The following is a 26,505-nucleotide window of genomic DNA, read 5'->3' as shown; positions in this document are numbered from 1 at the left end:
TTCTCTTACCAGTTTGCAGATATCCTGCCACCTGTAGCATTTTACTCTTTAACCCCACACTATTGTGAATAGGGCTCTGAAGTACAACAAGCAGCACATCAGGAATCAGGCAGCCCAGGTTTTCCTCTGGCAAAGCAAGGCAAAGAAAAGTTATTCGACTCAGCTCTTTGAAGCTCAAGATAACTTCCAAAGAACAGGCAGCTCAAAATAAAAAAACTTCCACTTGAGAGACAGAAGACTATTACTACAACTAAAGCTGTCTTGAAGCAGAGTGGGTCAAGCACAGCCACCTCAAAGCTCTTCTCCCTGCCAGAGTGCAGTGTCAGATGCTTAAGGAAGGCCTTGCCAGAGGAATCAGTGCATCCTTTCAGCAGTTAACAATTGGGCATCAAAACTTTTTGTGCACATGGGCTGTAGGACAGGATTTGTTCCTCAGTGCTGTTCTCTATGGCTCCATTCCCCATGGCTCTGAACTCAGCCAGCATGAAAAGGATGCTTCCTAAACCTGGGTACATCAGCACTCATGTGCCACAGTCAATTATTTCTCCATCAAATGGTTCCTAATTATGGGCAATCACTTAAGTAAGTGCTTAAGCCTGACAAGGCAGGAGGTTCAGGTTGTCTTAGAGCAACGTGGGGCTCCTGGGAGAGTCACACACAAGATTGCAAAGGGAAAGCACAAATTGCCAGGCAGAAGCCAAGCACACAATCACAGAATCCACCAAAGGTGGGCACTGGTGAGACCCACAGCGTGTGAGAGCTCATCTTTCAGGGTACCCTGGCTTTCAAAGAAACAGAGTTTCATCTGGATGGGTCCATGACAATGCCAAGGCTGCAATCCAGTGTGTTAAGAAGGACTAGATTAAATATATCCATCTTTTCTCCCAAAAGAGGGAACAGAACAACTCCACAAGTAGTTCATTTGCACAGCCATTTTACACCTGCAGTCACTTTGCCCAGTAGATCAGACTGGGTTAGGGAGGGACCATATGGGTCATACTGGTCAGGCCAGCAGGTGAGAGATTGCTGGGAGTCTCCTCATTGCATTTAGCACAGATGATGACAAGCTGACTACAGCTTTAGGTCTTCTTATAGAGAGAACTCTAGGCAGCTTGTGAGAAATAGACTCATGACATTAAATACCAGATGGTTTTTTAGAAAGATGACACAGTTGGGAGAACAGCCCACTGATTAGTTTTGAGCTGCATACGACCATACACTCTTCCTGTCTGCAGCCACTCAGACCCTGTGGCAGCAGGCAAATGCAGCTTAAAGTATCATTTTTCAGCTATTAAAAAGCTGACAGTTTTTATCTGCCAGCAATTTTTCAGTAACAAATTCAGGATCATCATCAATTTTATTCACCCAATAATTATCGGTGTGCAGATCACTTATTGGGTATTTAAAACCCAGGTGCTTTGCTGTGGCCATGTGAAGGGCATCACTCAGGTTCCTGAGAGAATCTTTGTGCTGTGATGACTTGCAACCCTCCTCTAAAATATACAGAAAAGGTAATATTTTAGCCAATCTAGGAATGCACTAGAAGTACACAAGTAATCCAGTTACAGGAAGGAGCAGGTCAGATGCCAAGCCTGTCAGGGGATCAAGAAGAAAACAGAGATAAATGTAACTCATGTGTTTTAAAAATAAATCAATACAGACAATCCTTGTTTTACTGTTTTTCCCCCAACCTGGTAAAATACGCAATTAGCTCATTTACAGATCAAGAATTGATGGTTTAGGGGAAAATTTCTCCTTGTTTGCTTCCCTTCACTCCTAAAGGTTGAAGTTAATGGAAAAGTTACTAAGAAGTTTCTCATTTGATGTGCCTTCTAAAGTTACATAAATTTCAGTAAAATCAAAATGTTTTCTGAGAAGTTTTCAATCCCCTCCAGCCCCTGTCAGCTCCCCACACCTCCCAAACAAATCTGTGAAAAATGATATTCGTGGTAAAATTTCCATTTGGATAAAGAACATTTCATTAAGGAACAGAATGAGACACTGAATACAAAGTTCAGACCAATTTTAGTTGAAACATTGGCTACATATGTTTTCCCACATTGCTTTTCTTCATCTAATTTCTTATTATTTTTCTGCATTTTATTTTTAATGGAAAAAGATGTTCTGATAAAAAGGACTTAGAGGTTCCCAGGTTGAACCATACAGAGGTTTTGTATCTCCTGGGTTCTTCACAGACCAGGACTCCGTTTGTTTCAAATATGTACTACCATTTATTCCAAATAAACTCCATGAATCAATCTGTGTAATAGAAACCAGAAAAGTTTATGCAAAACAAATACAGAAAGTCATAAATACTGCATTTAAGATGTCATTTTTGTGGCTGGTATATTTCTAGGGTGTGTTTTTACTGTTCGTGGGATAAGTTTTTCAGAAACATTAAAATCTTTCCTCCCTTCCATTCTCTGTAGGTTTATCCCAAAGAAATAACGAGCTGAACTCTATAAACCAGCATTTATTAAATCCAAATGGGCACTTCATCTTACAGTAGCTTTCAATATAATCTATTTGATCTTTCAAAGTAGTTGGAAAATTATTTCAAGGGGAACTTTCACAGAACAAATTAACTTGAAAGAAGAGAACATTTTATACCCCAAAGAGAGGGGAAAGCAATTTCCTCAGTTTTCCCCTTTCTGGATTCCCCTCAGCCCAACTGCAGATGCACAGATTTGGAGAGACAATCTGGGGCTGCTGTTGCCTGATCTTGGCAGGGATGCCAGAAGCTCACAGAGAGCAGAGCCAAAGGCTCGTGGGGCCATAAGGCTACAACCATGACAAGTTCTTCTTTGGGGAAGCTCCAGATTGCAGAGGAGATGAGAAGGAGCAGACTCATAGAAACTAAAAATGGTTTGCTCAAGCTGCAATTAAAAATCTACCTCTTAAAAGTTACCCTCTGTATTTTTAGAGGAACTTTATTTCCTGCTTGCTACAGCTCTTCAAAGTGCTTAAGTCACTAGATAAAAATAGCACTGGGGCCATAACCTGCTCAGCAGATCCAGGCACCTGCCAGTTTGAAGAATCCAAACATTAAGGCAGTAAAGGGACATTGAGAGGGTGGAGCCCCAGGATAGATGGGTGTTGGGGTGTTCCACCAAGAGCTAAATCCATCACTTGGCAAACATGATGTCCCTGTTCTCTCTCCAACAGCCCACTGTTTCTCTTTGGATTCATTCAGCTCCTCCAAGCATTGAAAAAAAAAAAAAAAAAATATCTTTCTGAACAAGTTTCTTAAATTAACAGCAGGACACTAGGAATCTTCGTCCAGTCTAAAATCCCTGTATGAATTTTCTTCATCAGACCAAAGTAAAAATGCTAATTTTCTCTGTCTCCATGCAGGTGGAGGCTACAAGAACCAAACAGAGAATGAGACAGGGAAGGACTAGGCATTCTGGGTCACAGGGGTGAGACAGCCAAAGGAAAAAAAGACAAGTTTTCTGTACAAATGTCAGAGGATTTGGAAGTAGCCTGCCTGAAGCATTTCATCCAAGGCCTGAATCACACCATTCCCTACAACACACACTGCTGAAGGTTTCTGTCTCCAAAGTCTGCTGTCCTACATTCCCTTAATGGCTGCCAAGTTCACCTGAGGAGTGCTAGCTTCACTATCCTAAGCTGTAGAGAAATAAATTAAGATTTTGAAAGGCTTTAGAAAAAGAGGATTCCCTTAGTGTGCTCTTTCAGAGATCAGATATTTGTTTCATCCTTTTGGGGAGGTTACAATCTCTACGTTCTTTAAGCTTTTCTGTAAGCTGATTTCTTCTTTTGGGCTGAATTACTGATAAAGCCATACAGTACTGGGAGCTATAACACAAGAACTGAACTAGTACCCACCAGGTTTTCTTCCACAGCTGCACAGTGAGGTAGGGAAGGGCTGAGGAATACTTGTCCTTATATTAGAGGTGAGGAACCTGAGGCATGATGTGAGGACAAATATGTGATTTGGCCAACATCAGAAAACAGCCAATGGCAGGTTGTGAAAGCCTCATTTTGGTACCCAAGCAATAAATGCCTCTCCTGCTTTAGTAATGATTGGGGTGTCTCTTTGATCTCTGCCCTTCAGTGTTGGATTACAGACAAGCCTTTCTCAGATGCCCATGAAAGCTTTAAATCCACCGAGCAATACAGAAACGCTGCTGGCAGATGCACACAGGGAAGAAATTGCCAGCACCCTTGGCACAATGTAGGATCTGCCAAGAGCACAAACTCCATCACCTCTCACTGGGCACCTACTTCCTCTAGCACCCAAAAGCCTACACAGAGCCAACAACAACCAAACTCCAGACAGGAGCTACCCACTGGCTCAAGAGAAACCTCAGTTCACCTTTAACCACCTTGCTCAGCACAAGCAATCTTTGTCTGAGCTAAGAGCCACGGCCTGGCACTCCTCTCTGGGCCAGCTACAAAGCTTCCCTGTACTCTACATAACCTCCCAAGAGAGACAAAATCATCTGCTGCTCCATGTTTAACCCAGGCAGGTGGTTTTACCACACGCTGCTCAGTGGATGCTGTGTTCCACCCCAGAGGGGGTTGGATTTCATCTATTTAAAATGGGAGTGGGGGAACAGACAAGGGAGTGAAGCAATGCTTTTATGATGTGTTTCCTGAAGGAATGTTGGGAAGTCCAGCTGACATTAAGGAGTCTCCTGTTCCCCTGTCATAATTAAAAAATAGCTCCCTCTCTGCTTATCTGCAGATCTCTGAGTAGTCTTTCCTAGGAGAAGAAGGATGCAGAACTGACAAGAATATGACAAGACCCATTCCAGGAGAAGGGATCCACCAAAGAGTTGCAGGCCATGTTGCAAAGTTATAAAACTAGATGGCTGGAGGAGACAAAGCTCTTCAGGACATCCAACCTCCCTGCCCCACTCAGGGAGCTGCAGTCATTCTAAATCAGGGCATTTCAAAGGGAGCTGTGCAGTCACAGCCTCCAAAACTTTTGCTGCAGCCGATTTTGAGGAAGGCTGTTGACAAGGAAGAGAACTGTAATAAATGGGTTACTCCTGTGACAAGGCACAGAACTATTTATAGCAACCTTGAACTCCACTGCTGGTTAAATCTACATGATGGAGAGACACCAAACAAGACATCCCTCCTCTTCAGGCAGCTGGATTAATTCAGCAGAGCAGAAAGCATCCACAGGGAGCCTGATACTGCTGTATGTTGACCCAGGAAAGGGGCAGCACAGCATGAAGCTCAGCAGAGCCTGGAGAAAGTCTCTCTGAAGAGCATCTCTAGACATTTGCCCTTTTCCATTACAGGGAGGAAAATCAAGCGAAAGAAATTTGGAGAGCCTTAGATGGATAAGAACTCACCCAGAATGGCTGTACATGGGCCAAGGTTCTGCAGAAGAGGCTGATGATGTTTTGGGATGGGAATGCAGAGAGGTAGGGGGTGTGTAACACTGGAGGCATGGGGCTGGTGAGTGGCCAGCAGGCTGGGTGCAGGTGGGATCAGTGAGCTGCCATAGGAGCACTGCCACGTTACAAAGCACAGGTGGGATGTGCAGGAGCAGGAGGGGTGCAGGAACAGGAGGGGTCCAGGAGCAGGAGGGATCCAGGAGCAGGAGGGGTGCAGCAGCTCCCTCGTGCAGCCCCTGGCAAGCTGCTGGAGGGAGGAAGCCTGCTCCTGCAGATGCAGAGGAGCTGTCAGGGGACAGAACACTCCTCCCAGCTCTGGCAGAGACTGTGCAGATGCTCTGGCCAAGTCACGTTTTAACAGCCCCATGCCTCAGTTTCCCCAGCTGTAAACTATTACAGGGATGTTTTGTGGCTGAACGCAGCCCATACTCACAAAGCAAGCAGAGCTCTTTGGATAGATGATCTCAAGGAATATAAAGCATTTACTTGAGATTTTTTTCCTGTGCTTCTCTCTGATCTTTGATGCTGACACCTAAATAATTTACAATGTGAAGAAGGAAGGAAAAGACCAGAAGCAATCACACCAAAGCATCCAGCCTCCTCCAGGCATGGCCCAGGAGTTTTGGGGAAGGAAGGAATGCGCTCCCACCCCACCCCTTCATCAGTCCCTCTGCATGATGACATGCAAGTGCTTGTTGATCAGTTTATGGATCTGGGGACTGACAGACTTTGAAGTCAGAGCTTGGCATCCCCAGTTATATGCTAGGACTTGAAACGATCAAAGCTGCCAGCGTTTTTGAGGCCTCATGAATGAGCTGCACTGGTAATGGGAGCTCAGAATTCAGGATTGGCTCCTAATCTCCCCAAGAGCGTCACAAGCATGAGCACACATTCTGTGGGCAATTTGGTGGCCTTTCAGTGTCTGCATTCCATGCTGTGAGCAGCAGAAGGAGGGCACACTACAGCACTGCACACATTGCACTACTCATTGCTGTTTCCTAGAGTGAAGGATGCATTCTGCAAGCAATTCTAGGCAGGATTTCCTACAAAGAGGCACTAATGACAACAAAAATGTTAGCTCAGCTTTTAGATTCCAGCTGGAGTTTGCAGATGTGGTAGACAGGGATAAATACCCTCTTGTTTTTTCAGAGGAGTGACTCTTCTACGTGGAGGGACTGCGCTTTCTTTGTTACAGGGTCAGATCCTGGATAAGAGCTGTTTGGTGTCCTAGTCCTTTTTAAGTGAACATATCTGAGCAGGAGAACAGGAGAAAGAAAAAGAAGGTATAGAGCAGCCCTGAGGGCACAACTGCCTCTCAACAGTCAGAGTGACCCTCTTTCATGAGGCATCTGGGACACAGATACGAGCTGCTTCCAGTCTGATGTGGCTGGAAGGGGCAGAGGGCAGAATCCATGTGAGAAGTTTTACAACCTGAAGCCTGAGAGTCAATCTAGCAGCCTACATGATCCGTGTGTAGTGCACAGGTATAAATCAAACTCCTGAATATGAGTTTTCTTTGATTAACATGTCCAACAACTTCCTTGCATTCCTTGCAATGCTCTTTGAAATTTGAACAAGCAAAGCTCTGTCCCAGCAGCCCCGTTAAATTGTCTGGTGGAGAGAGGAGCAGCAGGAATGCAGGCTGCTCAAACAGCCTTTTGATAGACCAGACTTGCTCAGCTCAGAAATGCTGTCTGAGTGCAAGCTCCAGCTACGTGCCCAGACTGCTCTGGTCTGCCCTCATCCTGAGGTCCTCCTTGGGAGAACTGTCAGTGTGACAGCAGACCAGACCTTCACTGAGTGCCTGCCCTTCAATTCCAGTCTTGCAGGTTTTCATACATACAGAGCCCCCAAAATCACACCATCATCCAACACCAGGAAGATATTTGGCATGTCAAGAGTCTAATCCTGGGCTGTGACATTCTGTGTTGCCCTTGTGACCAAAACTCTCCTGTGGTTTTTCTGGATTAATACATATTAAGCAAGAGCTGTGAATTCCCAGACTCCCCAAACACTAATTCAGTCTGTAAATGAGCCAGGCAAGGGACCACTGAGACATCACCACAAACACCCTTGGAGTTCTTGCACACCTCATGAGTATAGCTTATCAGTGTCTGTCTCAACTAGGAAGCAGTTATAGGCTGTAAAATTCACATCACATATCCTGTTTCTGAGAAACTGTTCTTGGCCCAGAAGTTAGTTCAAAGGCACTCAAGTCCCATGCTTGAAATTCAAGACAACCTCTCTGATTTCTCTCCACCACACGGTGAGAGGATCAAATTCACCTTTTGCTGGGACTTAGTTTTTTTTTTTTACTGAAAAACTCTTAAAGACTGACATGCTGTTCACAGAGATGTCACCACTCTGGACTCTCTCTGGGCTTGTTGCAAAGAGGCCTAAAGCTTTACAATGCCCACCACCAGTGCAAAGTCATCTGCTTGAGAGAACTCATTATAATAAGTCAGACTCTACTAAAACCAGGAAAACTGAATTTGTCTAAATGAAAAGGTCTTCTGAGAGCACTCAAAGATCACAGTTAGCATGAAAATAGAGCACATACCTGAATTGCCTGGGTCAGCTGTAAGTGGGGCTCAGTGCTGTTGTTTCTCAATGCCTCAGACCCACAGAAACTGCAAGAAGAAACCTATGGGGATGGGTCCCAGTGTGCTCAGCCCTGGATCTACCCCAGCTCTCAGCCAGCAGTTCTGCTGCTGTTTGGAATGGCAGCAGCTCCCACATTTTTGTACTGCAAACCCTCAGTTCAACACCTCGAGTGCCAGCGGAGACAGTGCACACACATCTCTACAGCTCACTATTCATGGACCTCTTGTGCTCCTCACTGGGGCACTGAGTGATAATTTTACACCTTCTAAGAATCCAACAAGGCATTAATAATCCAAGAGTCACATGCTCAAGTGGCACTCAGAGTTGGGTGAAATAAGAATTTACAGTGATGGGCACCACCACTCCCTCTCTTTCACCTGAAAGCTTTAAATACACATTTTGGCTAGAAAACCTTGAAGAATTCCAGATTTTTTGAATCAGAACTGAAATCAGAATTGCTTTCATCAGGCAGCATCAAACTAAAAAGGTCATTCAGAAGTCTTGTGTGATTTAATAAATGTATATCATTTAACTGCCTGGGTTTCTTATTAGTGAAGTTAATTGCTGTATTTTAGTTTTCTTGCCATTTCTTAACTAAAAGCATTCTTTTTCTTTATGAGTCAGTCAGCAGGTGTACACATAACTTTATGTCAACATCTGATTACTACTTATTGCTCATTTAACTCAGCAAAATATAAAAATTGGACCATGTCTCTAGGAAAATAAATAAAAGGAGAATGTTGTGGAGTTAGAGCAGAGAGGGTTTTTTTTTTAAATCAAAACAGGAGAGGTTTTCTTGAATATTTTTTCCAAGCACTGTTGTTATAGGTGTTTCCTGAGGAAGTGACGGACTTCCCCCCATTCCATGACTTGCACCCTCTAGTTTCTATTTTTTTTTCTTTCAGCACAGAGTCCAAGAGGTATGAGCAGGCCAGCACAGTGGACAGTTATTCCACTTTGCTGCTCAAATGAACTGATAGGAAGAGAACCAGATTTCTTTGTATTGCAGTAAAGCAAAGCAGGGCACAGAGATGGCAGTGTGCTTAATTTTAGGCAGGTGCTTTGCTAAGCTGTGGCCACAAAAACCCATCAGTAAAATTAAACATAATTTAGTTATTTTTATGACTGCACTTTGGTGCAGGGCTCCTGCAATTGGAAGCCACCTGGCTGGGGATGGATTTATGTTCTGCATTTCCAGAGCTCCCTGCTCAGCATGGTCAGGGCATGAGAAGTCTCCTGGGGCTCCACAGGAGCTGCTCCAGCACCATGATCTTATGAGGGTCCCTTGAGAGCCTGGTTTCAGCCCTTTGTTGCCACCAACAGCCAACACACCAGTCCTGTGGTGGGCAATCCCCTGCATATGAGGTGGAATGTGGAAGGCAACTCTTTAAATTGGACACTTTGGATGGACCCAATTCTTCTTTCCTCCTCCCCAAGCTGGTGATCCCAACAATTTCACATCACTTTTCACAGGAGGAGGGGACAGGTTCTGCACCTGACCCACAAACTCCCCCAGTTCAGGGTGGAGGGAACTGGATTTCTATGGTTGGTTTAGCTCTTTTATACAGAGGAGCAGCTCATAAAGACAGAGCTTCAGGCATGGTGAAAGCTTTAGAGAAAGGCAGGTTCAGATCAGCAGTGAGCTCTAACCCACATGTGCAGATATGTAGATTATCCTCTAAAATTAACACCTAGGATGGTGCTCATAGCTTTGTAAAGAAAAGGAGAGAAGCCTTAGGTAGCTGTGCTGGTGCTGCTATGATTGTGATTTAGTTGCTAAAATTTATTATTTGACTTTTCCTTGTGTACATGGATTTAACTTTACAGTATCACACCTCAGTGGAACATGTCAGCTCAGAGGCTTCGCTGCATCTCATGTTCAGCCAGTGACAGCTTCAGGAGAACAGGCTGATCCAGGGCACAGGCAAAATGTTCCCTTTAGGACTTTGTTGCTGTGACATTCTCAGCAGTCACTGTAAATCTGCTGTTGCTTTTCCTCCCCTCATCTTCCTCCCCTTCAAAACCCAGCATGGCCCATTTCCCCTGGCTTTGCAAACACCTCTCCCAGACATTTACAGTGCAATATTTAGCAATGGGAAGTTGCTTCTTTGGCAAGTTTCCAAGCTGCTAAATGAGAAGTGCTGCAGGAAGGCGATGCCTTCTCCCACTGGGTTAACACCCTTCCCCTCAAGTGTGCATAGGGGGGCTTGAAGCCAAGTCTTGTTTCTTAGATACTCTGAGTAATGAGAGCTCATAGAAAAGCTATTTCAAGGCATAAACTTTGGTTTTCATGCATAGAAGATTCTATTTAGGCCCAATGCAGAATATGTCTGGGCAGAACACAGGCCCTGGTGCCAGCTTTATGCATCCTTAGCTGTCCATGGAAATGACCAGAGGAAAGTGTCAACAGTACACAGAAGCACTAAGCTGTAAATCAGGGTAGAAAGCAAAACTGATCTTAACTTTCTCTGCAGGCACAAAAGTGGGTAGCAAAGCTGCCCTCTTGTTTTACATTGACACACCTGCTGCATAGCTCAGCATAATCACTCCAGACTGGCACCAGCATTCCTGAAAAAATCAAGTCAGCAACCTCCACCTCAGTTGAGGCTGCTAGTTAATCAGAACAGGGGCTGCACAGGCAACAGACTTCCATGGGCTTTTACCATTGTTCCTTAGCCAGCATTGATCAGAGAACTAAAAAAGTTGCCAAGTCCTCAAAAGATTTTAGTGTGAGAGATGCAGACCACATGTGCTGGATGGTAAACAGCTCTTGAGGATCAGAATGAAAAGGTCTTTATAGTCCAAGCAAACAAAAGTAAATGCCAGAATCTAAATGAAACAGAACTTTCCAAAAGCCTGAGGCTACCAAGATTTCAGAGCTGAAAGTGTAACCTTGCTTGTTTCTTAGAAAGACCTAAAGCACACCACATTATCAAGAGAGATGACCCTGTGCTGTTCCCAGCAGGGCAGCAGTCTCTTTTGATTCTCATCTCATTTCCAAGCACCCATTTGAGCAAAGTCACTCCATGATATTGCTTGAGCCTCCTATTAAAGCTACCTGCAGTTGGTTACTTTGTAAGGGGGTAGGCAGCAGAGAGGAATATTGTCAATGAGGCAAATACCATTTATACCATTTAGTGAATACCGCAATCCAGCCTAAGTCACACCACCAGAAACACAGTCCTAACACATAGAAAGCTTTGAAATACTTTGCTTTTCTGCTTTAAAAACATGCATGCTAAAACAGAGCTGAAAGAAGGAAAGAGTTTGCTTTTGAGACCATAAATCTGAGGACCAAGTAAAAGTACGTGGATTGGAAAGGACTGCAATTTAGCCATCACAGTCTGGTGCTGCTGGGTATGTAGAATTGTTTCATAAAGATCCTTGGCCCCGTTTCAAGCATCCTCAGAAGCAGATCAGTGAAGCTTTGTGCAGAAGACTGCCTAGAATTTTAACCCAGTTGGGAACTAAAGGCTCCTGCAGGATAAATCCTCAGGCAAATGTCCCACTTGGCCCCAGGACACGCTGCCTCTGTGAAGGCTGATGAATGCCTGCAGCTTTGAGGTTGGACAGATTTGGTTTATTTAAACTAAAGTTTTGGCTGCTGCAGCATAAACCTACTACTGCTCATGCAGTCCTGGGGCTGTGCAGGGCTGCTTCCCCCACTTCAGCACAACTGGTGCTGCGGCTGCCAGCGGCTGCTGCTCCAGTTCCTCCAAGGGTGTCTGCTCTCTGCAGATGGCTCTGCAGCACCACTGCCATGGAGCAGGATGAAATGCAGCCTGGCAGCCTCCTCCCAGCCCAAATTCCCCCTCCCTGGCCCACTGCTGTCGGTCTTTCCCCATCTCAGTTCCTCTCCCAGTGCATTAACCAGCCCTGCCTCGCTGGTTTCAGTGACGCTGCTCTGTTTATTCCAGCATGAACACACACATCCAATCTGTTCAGAAAGTCTCAACAGCCCTGGCAAGGCAGGCCTCCATCTGGAGTGTCCGTCTTTGCTGCCTTCAGCTCTGGAGGAGCAGAGAAATGACAACAAACTTGGGCAAAGGAGAGCCAAAAAGCATCAGAATATCATCCCTTCTAGCTACCACACGGGTCAGCAGCCAACATGTATGACCTGGATCACTGGCTTCTGGTTTTTTGGGGTTTATTTTAGGTCATTCAGGAAAATTCCTGAGATTTATATATCCAGACTCTAGCAGGGAACTTAGTTTATGTGGGCAGAGTCATCCCAAATCAGGTGCAATATGAGGCACAGGACATGGGAAAATGCAATGTCAGCAGAAAGGCTGAAAAAGATGCTTTGAGATTAGAGATGCTTTGACACTTGAAGCTCATCCTACACAATCCACACTGGTACCACATAGAGAATACAATCTCTGTCTCCAGATCTTTAACAAATAACACACCAACGATGAGAGGGTCCACAAATTTGAAAAGCTTGTAAAGCAGCACCAACACTTTAGTTCTTTTATGGCCCTATAGGTAAACAGAAGAAGCATGGTACACCTTGAGCCTCTTTTATTCCCCTTAAATTCTTTCCAGTGCTGTTTTACAGGTTTGCACAGCCTTGCAATGAGCAGACACCCCACAGCAAACCAGGCATTTAAAAAACACACTAAGCTACCATGAAGTAAATTACTGACTTAACAGCCAGGCACCTATAGGTATAATTTGGTTTCATTTGAAGAACAAATTAAAGCAGTGTGCATATTAGCTGTGAGTCTGCAAGGGGGCAGAAAAAGACAGTTTGGAAACTTTCCAAAGTGCACAAGATTAAAGAGGCCCTGCCAAAACAGCTCCCAGGAGAGAGCAGCCACACCAAGAAGGAACAGCTCCCAGGGAGAGCCAGGTACAACTGCATGCAGGCTCCCACCAGAGGGGCAAGGGAAGGCTGCATTTGACCCATAAACTCCAAAGCAGCGGACGATTTGGGTCAACAAGAACATTGATAGGGACAGAAAAGACCAGGGCATGGTGAGCAATTGGATGGATATTAAAATTATTGGGTCATAATGCTCTTTTTCTTTATGTCCTTTCCCTAAAGCCCAGGGAGAGCCATACAGACTTCCCTCTCCTAGTATCAAATCTAGTACTTCAGTGTATTTTAGGGCTTTACTAGTACCTATCACTTCTGTTAAATCCCAGTTCCAAAGGCTTAAGTGGGAAAAACATGACCCCAAAGCCCTCATCAAAAATTTCTTACAACAAAGAACACCACCACAGTGACAGCATGTCTCAGGCCACAGTTTCATCAGATATAAACTGTTGCTATTGCAGGAATATTTGACCAGATCCAGAGTCTCCTCAAAGGGATAGGACTTGTTTCCTTACTAGCTTAGTCTCCTTTACCCACACCTCTTCTGCTTGCCATCTTTTTGCTGCTGCTAAAGAGGAGAGCAAAGGATGAAAATAATCAAGCAGCTGAAAGGGAAAATAAGGAACAGCCACGGAGGGCTTCAAAGTTAAGCAAGGAAGTAATTAGTGGAACAGCTGAAAGAGGAAGGCATCAACAAAAGGCAAAATGGTAAAAGAGTCAGATGAAAGTGGAGGGGGATAATGAAGAGACTATTAGCAGCTTCAAGGCTGGTCTTGGATGCTATCCTCCAGTTATTTTTTCCACCCTGTCCCTGGAGGAGTGCCTTTCCTTCAAACCACTTGGATTTCTGAACTCTGTACTGCTCCCTGCCCACCCTGGTCAGGGTCCAGATCTAACTGCTGCTTTCCCTCTTCTGACTCTGAAGGCCACTGAAAGTCTCAGCACTTTCCTTCCTCAAACAAAGCACCTGGATATCAGCTGTGCAACCCAGTCTGAGTCAGGCAGGGAATGTTCTCTCAACAGCACCGCTCACACTCCTGCCCTGCGGAGTCAAAGGACGCAAGGACTGTGCTGAAGAAGGGCACAATCAGACCTTTGGAACAGGGGAACAACTTGACATGAAATCCTGCTGGAGCACTGCAGAGGGAGGCTTGGTTGGTGTCAGTTCAGAACATGAGACTGTAATAATATTTGCCCTCGGTTCAACTTCATGTGCTACGTACAAAAGCCTCTGTTTGAATAAAGGAATGGCCAGGGAAACATGAACTGAGAAGAGCCAAGAAACTCAAAGCAAAGTCCCAATTCTTTTTGTCTGGAAATCTAACTGTTTTGGAAAGAAACAAAAACACACCGAAGGCAGACAAGGAAAGCTCAAAACACATGTCTTGCTGAATTTTCTCAGTTTTCCTTGATGATATTTAAGAAGGAGAGAGCAAGCACATGTGTGTTCCACAGGGTTCAAAATTATGCCCTTTTTTTCCCTCATTCAGGGAACCAGTCTGGCTGTCAGAGCAGCTTTGGTCTCCTGGATAAATAAAATCACAGCGTTTTTTCATAGCCTGCAGGGTGGGAAGTAAAAAAAGCAGCAGTCAGGCAATCTAGGCCTCACCCTGCCCCAAATTTGACCTGGGACAAACCACTTGCTCACATGGCTAAGGAACAGTCATAAGGGGACATGTGCCACTGCTTTTGCAGCCATCTAAACCAAAACAATGGTGAACTATCCCTGACACCTTTGCTTTGTACATTTTGAGGGTTGCTGTGCAGAACATTGAATGTCGGGGCCTTAAATGGCACCGAATCCTGGCACTCCAGAAAAAAAATATAAGCAGATTGTCAAGAGAAGTGTAAACATGGTCTAAGGCCAGAGGGATGTCAGGATATAGTAAAGTATTTCTCCATCCCTCACCTTTCAGCACAGCATTCAGATACCAGCCTTAGCAGCTGCTAAGACAGACTGGTTCACTGAGAGATGTTTGAGCCTATACATACCATTAAATATTTTGGTTTGGTCATATGAATGCTGGTTACCAAAGCTTTCTGGACAACTAAGACCAGTACAGCAGTGCTGAAGCACCAATATTTAGTTTTTTCCAGTTGACTCTGTTTTTCCAAATATGTTTGAGAAGGTCCAGGCAGGCTTACCTGCCCCAGACACTACCTCCTTCTCCTTGAGGTGTATTTACCCAGATGGCAGGTGGTTTATATTTCAGAAAACATTCAAGTAGGAAAACATTTGTACAGGCAGGTTCACCTCAGAGGAGTTATTTTCCTTCTCCCCTTTTTGGTGGGAATAAAGGGCCTTGCAGCAGACCCTGGAGCTACTCACTAGCTACCCCTGTGTGCACGTGAGGCCACGCAGAGCCAAGGCACGGGTGGGGGACATCTGTGCTGCCAGTGCCAGGGAGGCAGAGTGCTGGGGCATTTGGCACTGCTAGGCTGAGGCAGGAGGGTGACATTGTGGATGCCTTGTCTAACAATCCAGATATGACTCAGATATGCACACAAGCTCCATACTAGCTGCATGTATGATTTAATTTTGATTATGTTATTTTAATGTTAAAGGAGAGGGCCTCAGCCTTCTGGCCCCCGGATGGGTTGCAGAGGGCAGGTAACCTGAGTCAGCTGTTGCAGCCTAATGAACTCAGTAATGTGTCACCAACCCATGAAGCATCAGCTCTGCAAGACTTCTCCAAACACCTGCTGTTCCCCACAGACAGAGGGAAAAAAAGAACCAGTCTTGTAACAGGCAGAGCCTGAAGCAGATCTAGCCAGGAAAGTCAGTAAAGCCTGAGAGTGCTGTGACCTGAAAGGACACAATTATTCACAACAGCTCCTTTGCTAACTGGGCATCTTCTTTCTGCATGAGGGCTTGTCAGGGAGCACCAAAAGCCTCCTGCTCCTTTCAGGAGAGGGAGCCAAACACCAAGCAGAGTAACCAGGCCAGCAGTGCCAGGCCTGTGCCAGCCAGCCCCAGCCCCAGCGTACCTGAGAGAGAGCAGTGCAGGTGGCAGCAAACTTCACCTGAATCCACAGCACAGGCTGGGAATTCAGGGCAGGGTCAGACACACTCCAGTCATCACCAAGCTCAAGGAACATCCAGGGTCAAGACAAGAACAGCCAACAATTCAGGAACCACATCAACAATATCCATGGGCAGACATCCCTACAGCACAGCTCGGAGAGAGGAGAGCCTCAGGGCTCAGCTGAGTTGAAGTCAAGGACCCACCCCTTGGCACAGAGTGTGGGTGGAGGCCCCAGGTGAAGCTCTCAGAGCAAATGACCACCTTAGGTGTGGCTTATCAGGGACAGCAGCAGTACAAGAAGGAAAACACACAAGGACAGATTTCAGTTCTTGTGACAGCAGTTTGTGCTATGAGCAACTGAAGAGGGGTTTCTTTATGTAAGGCTGAATGAAAAAGATTTTCTTATGTGAAGGATTATTTTCTTTTATTAATTAATCCTGCTCTCTGCCAAAGTCTGCTGCAAAAGAGCAGGATGTCCTGTGGAAAAATGAAGCACAGAGAGGCTACTATGACCCAGCTAGTCCAGCCACCTGAGGGATCCCAGTCTAGTGCTCTGTTACATCATGTTGCCTTTAATTTTATTTACACATTGCTCCCTGTTCTTATAACCCAAGATGTAGAATCTGAAATTGTCTCCTACGTTTGCTGAAGTTTGGAAACTGGAAGCAAGCCCTGTCACTGCAGCCTGTGTCTAAAGAGCCAACTCATTTGTCTTGTTGGTAGCTTCTTTCTGTTGATCCCCAGAGGTATCCACAGTGCAGTCTCTTTCCAGGGATGACTTGTTGCAGTTTGCTTTGGTTTGGACTAGGCTTTGAAACTAGTGACCAGAATGCACAACACTTCTGCACAAGATCTTGAGGAAACAGCAGGGTAATTTATGAGACAAACTACTAGTCTTCAAAGGGTAACATCTTTTCAGCAGAAATCCCTTTTCTTCAAAGGAAAAAAACATTTTGCTTTGTGAACTTGCGTTTTTATAGATATGCATCTAACAAACATTTATTTTACACCCACCATGTCTATGGCATGATGTGTGTGTGTAGAAAGGAACTGCCCTCAGTGTTGGAAGAGATGCTGTCTAAAGGTGGCTGCTCCCAACCCATGTGCAGTTTAAAGCAGGACTGTAATGTGCCCTGTGGAAGCAGCCAGTGAAGGCTGGGCAGTGCTGGAGCAGGAGCAGACAGGAATGGAACCTGTGGGAATGATCTGGCAGCAAGGAGTCTGCAGGGGAACTCAGGCAGATAATTAGAAGGACATGAATAGCCTGGAATGGCCTGGTGTCCACAGTAATGATCCCAGTCCCATCTTTCCCTCCACATGTTCCTTGGAACAGCTCCCTCATTGGGATTCTAAGGAAAGCTGCATCTTTACACAAAGTGCCTTCTTCTGTGTGCTAGGACAATGAAAATGGATCACAGCTCTTGTTGGAATTAGTCCTAAGGTGGGAACTCAGCCATTCTGGAGCACAGATGGGGTCAGGTCAGGTTTTTCCCTACAAACAGGAGAAGCCATGTGGTTTTCGTATAATTTGGAACGTTTTCTTACAGAATGAAGATTGATTAGATGCCTGGAGTTCCCCAGAAACAATGTTGATAGTGTTAGCAGCCTGCACACCACAAGAACCCATTCATAAAAAAAAAAAAATCCTCATTTTAAAATTTATTTTTTTAAACTTTATGTTCTTGGAAAAAGAAGCTTATTGAGTAACTATCAGAGTTCCTCTTTCATCACCTTGTCATAAATCCCACAGGCTCTGAATTCCTTTAACAATCTTTCAGTTAAATTGTGACCTGCCTATTCTAATAAATAAATCTTTTTTTTTCTTCCCCCCCAAAAAAGCTGGAAACATCCAAGGAGTTTGTTACCCCCTCGCCCTTGCCCTGAGTTCTACTAATTGAGACATCAAAGCAGATGGAAAATCAAGGTTGTGCCTGTACAATCCCTGGGCATTAACCTTTCTGTTTAAACCATTTTCAAACAGGGCAATTAACTTTTGCCAATAGATCCCCCTCTGAAGTTTCAGCCATACATTCTTCTATCACTACTTATGTGAAGCATGGAACAGCTGCTGCCTATTCCCCTGAGGTGGCTGTTCCCTGAGGGAAGGTAAAGTGTTCCGGGGTGTATTTTGTGCAAACTGACATCCCATCCCAAGCCAGTTCCAAACCATGGTGCAGCTCTAAGGTGTGGAGACTTTATCATCTTCACAAATGCTGACAGGTAAATTTGATACTGCAAACTGTCAAGGCTGGAGATGATATTGCTGTCAAAGGTAAATTAGAGAAAAAGCTACCTAAAATTCACAGACCATAAAAGTGCATTTAAGAAAAGATCCTTGGGCAGATAGGAAGCAGTGTCACCTTAACTCCACTGCACTGGGGCTTTGCTTCCTTATGGAGCCCTGCAGATAATTTAAACATTTCAAAGAGACACAGGAACATCTGCATGAGGGCTGTTCTGTGCTCTGCATTTGCCCCATCCTGAACTAAATCAGAAAGCTCTGCTATGGAGCAATGTCTAATTCACACTGCACCCCATGGATGTAAACATTTCACTGACATCCTGAGAAAAGATAATGCCAGGCCTCCCAAGGGCCCCCGAGGATGCACAGCATTTTTGTAGCTGGTTGGACATGGTAACATATGTGTACCCATGTTATATGGAGCAAACAGGATGCATAAATGAGTGTTGCCCTTGGGCAAGAACAAATCAGGTGGTGCTTGTTTTCTCCCTAATCTGCTGGCATCGTTGTTCTGCTGGTGAGCAACCCCAGCAAAGCCCCCTGGCACATTTTCACTCGTATTTAGCTCAGGCCTCTGAACACTGAACATTCAGGAAGAGACACTGAAATGGGACCAGGCTTCAATGAAAAGCTGGCCCCTAACACACACACACACATTTAAGTTCTCTATGCAGCAAACACATGATTGTGCTTAGGACAATATGCTGCTCCCAAAAAGGGTTTGCAGGTTTCCTTGTAGAGGGGGTGGTGGCAAAGTGCCAGCAACAGACATGGCTCATAAGCTTCATTTCTCCACAGTTTCTGCCTCTCCCTGTCAGACAGGACAGTCCCATTAAACCAGTTGCAAAATACAACCTTAGAATAACTGAATGTAATGTGTCCCTAGAAGTACCAAAGGACCTGGATTGAACACTGTAGATTCAGAAAATATCAGTGGTACAGGACAGAAATATGCATCTTTCCCTCTTGAGTTACTGAAGTACTTCACATCCTTGGGCAATGCAGAGTGGAGGTGTGACATGCTGCCAGTCCAGAATGTGTCCCTGATGTCCTTCAGCAGGGGTAATTCACTGTAAGCCACAGCATATCTAAGCACAACCTGATTCAGCCAAGCATTTTTGGTGTGTGCTTCAGTTCTTCAGTGACAGGGAACCGGTGTGTGATGCTCACTGCAATGTGTGACCACACAAGGATCTGAAACCCTGCTCCAGCTTTTAAAATTAGCCTGTTTGACCAGTGGATGATTAGAAGTGACCCCCACTTCTGGCAGGAATCCCTCAAAAATATGTTTTTTCAGGACTGCAGTTCTTCACTGCCCCACATGCTGCTCACATTCAACCTCCAGTGACCCCCACCCACTGCTGAGACCCAGGAGATTTTGCTGGGTCTCCAAGTCCTAGAGGAACAGCCTGGCCATCATACTCAGCTTGGGAGGCACCAGAGCTTCTCTCCAAAGCTTCCTGGCAGGCTCTGACTTGGAGGAGATGGAGGGAAAAAAGAAATTTGAAAACACCCTTTCCCCTTTCAGAGCAGTGAGCTGGAAATCAGTCTGCCTGCCAGCTCTTGTGGTGTAGTTGCCAGGCAGTAGTACTGCTCTGCAGGCCAGGATCAACAAACTACACATTTGTATTCTCACCAGGGCCAGCATTATTACTGCCACAACTTAACACCCTTAAACAAAGACTGCTGCAGCTGAGAGATCTGTCTTGGGAATCAGGAGAATCACAGCAACCAGTTATGAAGCACCCAAAGAAAAGAGTGGTGGCCATAAACCTCATGGAGAGGGCAAACTCCTTCTTCTTGTGGACAGAAAACAAAGTATTTGATACCCAGGATAGAAAAAGATAAATAGGAAGGAAATAGACCAACTAGTTGAAGATGGAGCCCTTTGGATGGACTTCCTGGTGGCTTGACCACAGCCACCAGCATTGCTCCAGCAGGATGTGGTCACTAGCACTGTGGGAATTAGGACTGACATCCACCACAGTCTGTAGGCACAAGCAAGCCCACTGCCACCTGACTAAGGGCCTGTAACTTTCTCCATCTCTCTCCCTCGTGTGGCCACTTACACAGCCTCAGCAAGTGACCAGTTACTTGTGTTCAGCCAAGGGTTCATCAGCCAGCAAGCAGCACCAGACACAAGGAAACCCTTGTGCCAGTAGAAATAAAATTGAGATGCTGGAAACACTTTGCTTTTTCCACACACAGACTCAGGTCATTTTAGAGAGCTGGAGTGAACTCCAGGTGAAAGGGTTTAGGCATGGTAATTACAGCATGAGATTCCCTGTCAGAACTTCACAGCAATCCCTTCACGGTGCACAGCAGTGGTGAATGGCAGGATAGATGTTCATTGTTACTTGGGATTTTCTTCTCGTCTTGGACTCCTGTGAATGTCTCAGATCATGGACAGGAGACAAAAAAGGAAAAGTGTAAATTCTGTGCTTTGACCAGTTTTTCTTCCCTTCTGGCACAGCCCCTTTTGCTGGCCCCCAAACTACTGCTGCAGACAAACTGCATCATGGAGGGTCCTCTCCATTTCCTAGGACTGAGGATGACAGTCTTACATATTCCAGGAGCTATTACTGCTGAAAATCTTCTTGAAGAGAAAACCAGATCATCCCTTGAGACAGCACCTTCCATCTCAGCCTTCCAGGGTTGATGCTTCACAGGAAAATTCTTCATCAAGAGGTCTTAACATTGAGCTTGTGGAACATCATCTTCTCCACTGTTTATTTCAACAAGCAGCTAAAGATTCTCTGGCCAGAGAGGAGACCAAATCACCTCATCACCTCTCTAACAATCTCATACCAATGTGTACCATCATGGTGACTCAAAAGCTGAGGATGGCTCCAAATCAGGATTTATTTTTAGGTTTCCAGACTGTGCATGCTCTTGCCAAAAGAGCCTGGTCCAAAGTTTATTCAAGTCCACGATAAAAATGTCTAAGGGCGTGAATGACCTTTGGATCAGCTCCAAACACTGTGCACTGATATTAGCACTGGGGCTGGCTGGGGATTCCCTGTGGGAAGGCTGCCCAGTCAAGAGGCAGTTTTCACAAAATTGAAATTTTCAGAGAGAAAAACATCCTGATTTTAAACCTTCTTTCCTTTCACAATAGAGAAATAAATATACCCTTTTTAATTTTTTTTTTCAATTAAGAAAAGTCAAGAAGAAATATTTTCTTCAGGGCTATTTGGAACAAAATCAGAAACTATGTTTTGGTTTGAATGTGTTCAATAAACCATTAAAACCTCATTTTCCTGTAAGTACACAGTCTCACTGGGCTGTGGTTTAGATGTCTCATCTTTCCTGCAGGCTGTTTCCTCAAGGACTCCATCTGCCATGGTGCAGAGACTCTTAAGGTCTGTGAGACATGACAGCAGCTACACATTGTTCCCTGAAAAAATACAGGTATTAAGTTACTGCATGAGAGCTGCTAGAAGGAAATACAATTCAAGGCTGATGTTCAGCGTTGAGTGGAGTAAAAGCCAAAGCAGTTGATGCCCAGTTGATGAGAGAGTTTTTTGAGTTTTGAGTAACCATTTTCCTGGATGCCTCAGCTCACCATGGCAAGAACACATCTCCAGGGCTTTGTAGGCTCTCTTGGATCTAATTTCACCTTCACAGCATCATTGTCTTTCCTGGAGCTGTTCATGGTTCAAGTAAGGGAGGCCAGAATTCATTCCTGTCTCACTTGCCACCCAGCTGACAGGTGGTGTGAAAGTGAAGTGGCATGTGGAGCAAGCACAGGGAAAATCACTTTTTGATCTCATTGAAGGTGGTCCTCAAACCAGGTCATGCTTGAGAGAACTGGCAGGGAAAATAAGGAGAGGCTGGGCTGCAGCTGTCTGTTTTGGGGCAGTCTCCACTTTAGAAGACTATTTGCCTTTCTCTCACTGCCAATTTTAGAGCCTTTATAAATACCACACCTAAATAAAATGGAATAAAAGAAATGATCCTCTTCAAGCATCCCACACCCTTTAATCACCCTCCCTAAGAACATCCAAAGGCTGCAGGGATACACAAGGGCAGGAATTACTGTTAAAAATAACCAGTCTAGGGAGGAAAGCAATTTATGCTGGGTCTGGAGCAAGGATGAGGTTCCACTTCCTTCTGAGAATCAAGTGCACAATGTCAACCCAAAGCCTGCTGTGCAGTCATCAGTGACTTCCACAGCACAGCTTGCAGCCTGCAGCAGCACACACAGAGTCAGGACATGGGGTGGGGGAGCAGCCAGCCTGTTCCCTGTCTCTTTTCCAGTGACAATATTTCACAAGCATTCCATCCCATCCTTGCTGGTAAATCTGTCCCTTGATGTACATGGTTTTGTTTTGCCATAAAGCACAAAACTTAATTTTCTGATTATTTGGCAAGATGCCTTTGGTCCTGTAAATGCTTCCGGGCTCAGCACAGATTTGAGGCTATTCCCTGGGGTCTTATGCTCACAGACAGACATTTGCCAATTTCCAACAGGTCCAGATATTTAGCCACCTTTTCTGAACAAAGTGCTTGATCAGAGATGAGATGCAAGACAGATGCAGCACTAATTAGCTCTGAACCAAGTGTAGTTCAAAACACACCTCTTAGAGAAGATAATGCCACTCGCCTTTGAACTGGACCATGCAACCTATAAATGTCAGGTCTGGAATATACACTACAGTGTGGTATTTATAGTGCCTTTTTACTATTGCTATTATTATTGTTATTATTTTCCTTTTTACCTGGGGACTGAATGTTTGGGGACTGTGGCAGGAGAAGTCTGTACATCTGGAAAGCGTCAGATTTAACGCCCGAAGTCATCAGCCCAGGTCAGCTAAAAGTACATGTTTGCTTCCAGCAGCAGCTGTGCAAACTCCTGTTGCCTTGGTTGTGCAGGGCTTATGTAAAGATTCCTCAAAGACAGTGCCCTCTTTGTGAGCCCATAGCTCTGCTGATCCCTGGCAATTCCAACCCCAGTTTCAAAAAGCAACGGGCCTAAAATGGCACTCCCACCGCAAACAGATGTATTTCAGCCTCTGTCTAAGGCAGCATTCATTTCATCATGAAAAGGAAAACACCATAATTTAGGGTCACACGTCTCCTGCCTGTCAGTCAGGCACTGCCAGCTATTTTTACAGCATCCCAGGGTGTTGTGGCAGTCTGGAGAACAAGTGACACACCTTTCCAAAGGCAGTTAGGAACGATACCGTTCAGTGAGAAACTCTGAGCTCCAAGCTTTGGGTTTGTCCCTGATTTTTTTTTTTTCCCCCCTCTAACAGGCTTGAAATAAAATCTCTCTGTATTGCACATTTTTTCTATTGCACATTGATTTTCTTTGCTTCCCATTGCTTCATGGACTGGCCCTGCACACTGCAAAATCCACAGTGCAGGTTCAGCATTAGAACTTTTTCCATGGGGCTGTGGTATGTGGGTGGAGCAGACGTACCATGAGAACAAACTCTCTCACACCAGCGGCCAACAGCTGAACAAAACTACACCTACTGTAAGAGATGCCAAATTTCACTCATTGACTTCAGGAGCTGTCAGTTGCTTCTGTTTTACATTGACATTGAAACTGGCCAATTTTTTTAACCTAATAAAAAAACCCTATAATTAAAAACAATCCAGTGAAACTACCAGGCTTCTAAAAGATGCACAGAGAGCATAGAGGAAACAGTTCCAAGCATCCCTGCCTTGTAGCCAAATGTTATATCTGCAATACAAACAGAACACCTCCATATTTAGAATTTGGTGGGAGTTTTGATCAGCTTTAGGGTTCATACCACTGCTAATTAAAGTCACCAAAAGTCTTTGTATTGACTTTAATGAGCTCTGAGACAAGGCTGGAACATACAGCATTCTATCAAGAAGTCAAAGTGGAAAAAAAAACCCCAGCTCTGGTAAAACTCTTACTTTGGTATTTTAGAAAGTTGAATGCCTGAAGGGACTGTACTGCTCTGGCTGTGCAGTTTCTGCCTCCATGCATAAAAAGCCCTGCTGAGCCCCTCCTGACAGTGCCAGAGTTCCTCACGTGGAAAAGTCCACTGGCAGGTTTCATTACGATAATTGTGCACCAGTTAATAGTGGTGTTAACTGTGGAGAAAGTGGGCAAGAAAACACAAGGGAGAAAAAATCCAGATGATCAATCATCCTTTTCCCTGACACTGTCTTTATGTGAGTTGTTTTCACCAGGAATATACATCTAGTAATTGCTCAGATTCCTTGTTTTTTCAGCATCATTTCTATGGCAAATGCCATTAGTTACTGTACTGTGGTGATTTAAAGCTGAAAACGTACTGTGACCTGAATCAAAAGACAGATTAACTTATCTGCTTTAACAAGGAGTTGCTTGAAGTCTTATAGGAAACACTGTATGAACTTACATTTCATAAAGCCAGTAATAGCTTTTCCTGTTACTTTTCTATGAGGGAAATACAAAAGGAAATGGGAGCTGGGTGCATAATGGGAACTGGGTTGCAGAGCTTTAAATCTGCAGGTCATCAATTCAAAGTAATTTACCTGATGACTCCAGTGGTCTCAGCCCAGCTGCCAGGGGACAGGTGACCACACTTGGCCATTCACCAATGCTGAAACCTTGATGGCAATTCAGTGACTGCAGAGAGCTCTGACTGCCCAAGCCTGAATCCCGTGCTCGGGGGTTTGGCTCAGCCCCATCTGTTGAGCAGCTGGATGCAGCAGACACTGGTGAGAGGTACCCGGGTCAGTCCCTCTGAGCACCACACAGAGGTCAGGCTCTCTCTGCCTCTGATTATGGAAATCAGAAAAGGCTGAGTGGATTCCCAGTGATACCTGCTCACCCTTAGACAGCCCCAGGGGAGGGCTGTGTGTGATGGATCTGCTAAGAGCCTGCTGATGAGGATAAACAAGTAGGAGACTTTTCAGCAAACGACCTCCAACAAGGAATTCACTGAGTTACAGCATCTATGGACTGATAGCCTTCAGGAAGGATCCATTATCAGCTCCCACACTCTCACTAGGAGAAATGCTCAGGTTGGTTTTCAGCGGGGTATTAGCTTAGGCATGGGAACCAAAGACTTTTAACTTGAAAAGTTAGGACAGTGAGTTCTGACTTTTTCCCCCCCATTTGCGGACTCTCAGCAGCAACACAGCTCCTCTACAGCGAATTTAAGCTGACTAGAATTGCTTTTCTTGGTTTTCTTCCACAAGTGACAGGTTGACAGCTACTGCTCTTGGAAGAAGACGGCCTTCCAATCCTCAGGTCACCATATGGTGCCAAATAATTTCTTTCATGTCATACCTGATTTAGAGCAGGAGGAAACAGAGCTATGAGACCATCTCCCCCATTGTCCATCACGTGTCACTGCATCATGCCGTTTTCAACGTGCCACATCCCAAAAGGCAATTTGAGAGCTGTTGTTGTCCTTCCAGACTTTATAAATGTGCTAAATGGGGTGGATAGCTGGAGAAGAAATGTGCCGTTGACTGTTAGACATTACAGGAGGGAATAATGTGTCATAAATCAAAGAGACACAACACTATCACAACAGACTAGCCAAGAATACAAACTGTAAGAGTTCTTATAATGACACCTATTTGTTGAGTCAAGAATTTCATCTCTAAGCTGTTCAGTGAGGCTTTACATCTCTGCTCTGGTCCTGTGTTTTAAATAGTTGCATACAAGAAAAATCTGAAAAAAAAGTGTTTTATTTTCTTGGGGAGGGTTATCCTCAGTTATCCATGCATCTGCCATTTGAAAAAAATTCCAGAAAATCTTAAGCTATGAAATACTTGCTTTTTCAAAGAGTTTTTAATTCTTCAGAGTACCTTTTGGTGTGCTCTTCTTTAACAATGCTTGGAACAGAAGCATCCTTCCCACTGTGATATTTTCCCTTGTTTGTCACAAGAGCAAGCAGGCTAGAAAAGCAGAAGTAGGGAGCAGTAGTATGTTTAGAAACTGGGGAGAGTAAACAAACCAGCAGAGAGCCACCTCATCCCCACTATAAATGGAAGACTATCTGAAGGAAGCACAGTAAATGCATACAGACCATAGTCCTCCACTTGGTGTTTCTTCCCCTCCTCCCCCTGCATCAGGCTCTCACTGCTGGTCAACATCCACAGCAGGGAATGCAAGAACTACGCAGTCTCCCTCCTTTCTTCCTAGCACAGCACTTGGTCCAAATGAACAGGGCAAGACAAGACTCCATTTGGATCAGAAACAGATCACCTGCCCTCCAGGTGGGGTGTTAATCCAGCCCTGCATTCCCTTTTTGGCGACAGACTTCACAATACCCTCACAGCTTTAAACACCATGAGGTGCAAGTACGGTTAATCTCCAAATACTTGCACCATGAAACAAGGCACCAGTCTTCGTCCCATTCTGCAGTTGGGCCCAGAGGCATGGTGGACTTGTGCCAAGAGGGGTCTGGAACATCTTGCCACTGCCTCCCAAACAGGCAGCCCATTTGGCCTCTGCTAGCA

General features: G+C 44.9%; 1 protein-coding gene across 9 annotated transcripts in view; it reads right to left on the bottom strand.

Annotated features, from left to right (window-relative positions):
- The window catches only part of CCDC92 (coiled-coil domain containing 92), a 116,141-nt gene that overhangs the window by 83,846 nt on the left and 5,790 nt on the right, over positions 1-26,505 (bottom strand). For 3 of the 9 annotated variants that reach the window (XM_086855248.1, XM_086855249.1, XM_086855254.1), the window contains exon 1: positions 15,787-16,094. The exons of 5 other annotated variants lie outside the window; for them this stretch is intronic. The gene's annotated coding sequence lies outside the window, so the exon portion shown is untranslated. Of the gene's footprint in view, positions 1-9; positions 127-15,786; positions 16,095-26,505 lie in introns of those variants that run through there. One more of the 9 variants, XM_086855252.1, reaches the window with a different exon arrangement.

Source organism: Cyanistes caeruleus, chromosome 18, assembly GCF_971803275.1.
Source record: "Cyanistes caeruleus chromosome 18, bCyaCae1.hap1.1, whole genome shotgun sequence".
NCBI classification, from domain to species: domain Eukaryota; kingdom Metazoa; phylum Chordata; class Aves; order Passeriformes; family Paridae; genus Cyanistes; species Cyanistes caeruleus.
This window is presented reverse-complemented; position numbering and strand designations above follow the sequence as displayed.